Raw genomic sequence first — 3,417 nt, 5'->3', positions numbered from 1 at the left:
GCCACGTACACTGCTGTGTGTGATTCAGAACCGCACTGCTGTGTGTGATTCAGAACCGCACTGCTGTGTGTGATTCAGAACCGCACGCCGTGTACACTGCTGTATGTGATTCAGAACCGCACGCCGCGTACGCTGCTGTGTGTGATTCAGAACCGCACACCGCGTACGCTGCTGTGTGTGATTCAGAACCGCACGCCGGGTACACTGCTGTGTGTGATTCAGAACCGCACGCCGCGTACACTGCTGTGTGTGATTCAGAACCGCACGCAGTGTACACTGCTGTGTGTGATTCAGAACCGCACGCAGTGTACACTGCTGTGTGTGATTCAGAACCGTACACTGCTGTGTGTGATTCAGAACCGCACGCCGCGTACACTGCTGTGTGTGATGCAGAACCGCACGCAGTGTACACTGCTGTGTGTGATTCAGAACCGCACGCAGTGTACACTGCTGTGTGTGATTCAGAACCGTACACTGCTGTGTGTGATTCAGAACCGCACGCCGCGTACACTGCTGTGTGTGATTCAGAACCGCACGCAGTGTACACTGCTGTGTGTGATTCAGAACCGCACGCCGCGTACACTGCTGTGTGTGATTCAGAACCGCACGCCGTGTAAACTGCTGTGTGTGATTCAGAACCACACGCAGTGTACACTGCTGTGTGTGATTCAGAACCGTACACTGCTGTGTGTGATTCAGAACCGCACGTCGCGTACACTGCTGTGTGTGATTCAGAACCGCACGCAGTGTACACTGCTGTGTGTGATTCAGAACCGCACTGCTGTGTGTGATTCAGAACCGCACGCCGCGTACACTGCTGTGTGTGATTCAGAACCGCACGCCGCGTACACTGCTGTGTGTGATTCAGAACCGCACGCCGCGTACACTGCTGTGTGTGATTCAGAACCGCACGCAGCATACACTGCTGTGTGTGATTCAGAACCGCACGCCGCGTACACTGCTGTGTGTGATTCAGAACCGCACGCAGTGTACACTGCTGTGTGTAATTCAGAACCGCATGCAGAGAGGACACTGAACCCAACAAAAGCTTTTTAGCAGGCGTGCAGATGCGGCCCTGCTGTTTACAAAGAGTAGTGCAGGTAGTGAACTTCCAGGCAAGACAGCATTGGTTTAGATATTCTGTATATCTTAACCAATGCTGCCACCCTGTGGCCATTAAGTAAAACTGCTGTTGAATTAAAAGCAACATTCTTTTTTAAAACCAGAACCCAGTTCAGCGGCTCTTTGAAATGACTGGGATCCGCCACTGTGCAAACACAAAGACATTCCTACCTTCTTAAAATACACCAACGAGAATCTGTTTTCACTGTAGCCAGTACTGTGTGTGAATTATAAAGCAAAGGAATTCCTAGTGCTAAAATTACCAACACAGAGTGCTGGAATAAACACATGCTTTAATGTTCCATAATATCATTTAAACATGCTAACTCATATTTCATTATTCTTCCCTTATTAGCTAGAGTTCGTTCTGTATTACATATAAACACATCACCCCATCAGATGAGCTGCAGTATTGAAGAGAGGAGAGAGACACTGGCCACGTAGAGCACGTGTATGAAAGAATATGGAGGAAATAAACTATGGAAAATGAGGGATGGAGGGTCTGAACCTTGACATAGAAACACAGAGACTCAAATCTTAAATCAGTTATACATTTATTTGTTTTTTTAATTAAATGTTTAACAAAAATATACCAATATGTATTTATGCAGGTTTGGGTTTGTATTGCTCCAAAACATCCGTGGCCTTCTTCTGCAGTGTTTCGTAGTAGGGAGTCACGTACTGTAGTCCAAGGGTAAACCACTCCCTGCAAGAGAAGAGAGAGCTCAAGCAGACCTTTTAAACGTTACTGTGCGATGCCAAGGGAAAATAACATGCATCTTTAGCAAAGAGAGGTTCGGGTCTGAAATGAAAGCATGGTAAAAACAACATAAACACTGATGCAGTGCCCTGTGTGTGGAGGTCAGGATTCTGTGGTTCTTGTTTGCTGGTATTCTGATGCAGTGCCCTGTGTGTGGAGGTCAGGATTCTGTGGTTCTTGTTTGCTGGTATTCTGATGCAGTGCCCTGTGTGTGGAGGTCAGGATTCTGCAGTGTTCTTGTTTGATGGTATTCTGATGCAGTGCCCTGTGTGTGGAGGTCAGGATTCTGCAGTGTTCTTGTTTGCTGGTATTCTGATGCAGTGCCCTGTGTGTGGAGGTCAGGATTCTGCAGTGTTCTTGTTTGCTGGTATTCTGATGCAGTGCCCTGTGTGTGGAGGTCAGGATTCTGTGGTTCTTGTTTGCTGGTATTCTGATGCAGTGCCCTGTGTGTGGAGGTCAGGATTCTGTGGTTCTTGTTTGCTGGTATTCTGATGCAGTGCCCTGTGTATGGAGGTCAGGATTCTGTTGTTCTTGTTTGCTGGTATTCTGATGCAGTGCCCTGTGTGTGGAGGTCAGGATTCTGTGGTTCTTGTTTGCTGGTATTCTGATGCAGTGCCCTGTGTGTGGAGGTCAGGATTCTGTGGTTCTTGTTTGCTGGTATTCTGATGCAGTGCCCTGTGTGTGGAGGTCAGGATTCTGTGGTTCTTGTTTGCTGGTATTCTGATGCAGTGCCCTGTGTATGGAGGTCAGGATTCTGTTGTTCTTGTTTGCTGGTATTCTGATGCAGTGCCCTGTGTGTGGAGGTCAGGATTCTGTGGTTCTTGTTTGCTGGTATTCTGATGCAGTGCCCTGTGTGTGGAGGTCAGGATTCTGCAGTGTTCTTGTTTGCTGGTATTCTGATGCAGTGCCCTGTGTGTGGAGGTCAGGATTCTGCAGTGTTCTTGTTTGCTGGTATTCTGATGCAGTGCCCTGTGTGTGGAGGTCAGGATTCTGTGGTTCTTGTTTGCTGGTATTCTGATGCAGTGCCCTGTGTGTGTGGAGGTCAGGATTCTGCAGTGTTCTTGTTTGATGGTATTCTGATGCAGTGCCCTGTGTGTGGAGGTCAGGATTCTGTGGTTCTTGTTTGATGGTATTCTGATGCAGTGCCCTGTGTGTGGAGGTCAGGATTCTGCAGTGTTCTTGTTTGCTGGTATTCTGATGCAGTGCCCTGTGTGTGGAGGTCAGGATTCTGTGGTTCTTGTTTGCTGGTTTTCTGATGCAGTGCCCTGTGTGTGGAGGTCAGGATTCTGCAGTGTTCTTGTTTGCTGGTATTCTGATGCAGTGCCCTGTGTGTGGAGGTCAGGATTCTGTGGTTCTTGTTTGCTGGTATTCTGATGCAGTGCCCTGTGTGTGGAGGTCAGGATTCTGTGGTTCTTGTTTGATGGTATTCTGATGCAGTGCCCTGTGTGTGGAGGTCAGGATTCTGTGGTTCTTGTTTGCTGGTATTCTGATGCAGTGCCCTGTGTGTGGAGGTCAGGATTCTGCAGTGTTCTTGT

At 48.3% G+C, this 3,417-nt stretch overlaps 1 long non-coding RNA gene across 1 annotated transcript; it reads left to right on the top strand.

Moving 5' to 3' along the window:
- The first annotated feature begins 2,785 nt into the window (after positions 1–2,785).
- On the top strand, positions 2,786–3,209 carry LOC131708125 (uncharacterized). Its single transcript, XR_009311268.1, has 3 exons — positions 2,786–2,983; positions 3,042–3,101; positions 3,160–3,209. It is a non-coding gene; the product is annotated as an uncharacterized LOC131708125 (long non-coding RNA).
- Positions 3,210–3,417: the final 208 nt, after the last annotated feature.

The sequence above is a fragment of the Acipenser ruthenus genome, chromosome 40 (assembly GCF_902713425.1).
Source record: "Acipenser ruthenus chromosome 40, fAciRut3.2 maternal haplotype, whole genome shotgun sequence".
Taxonomy (NCBI): domain Eukaryota; kingdom Metazoa; phylum Chordata; class Actinopteri; order Acipenseriformes; family Acipenseridae; genus Acipenser; species Acipenser ruthenus.
Note: the sequence above shows the minus strand (reverse complement) of the source record. Positions and strands in the feature narration are given on the sequence as shown.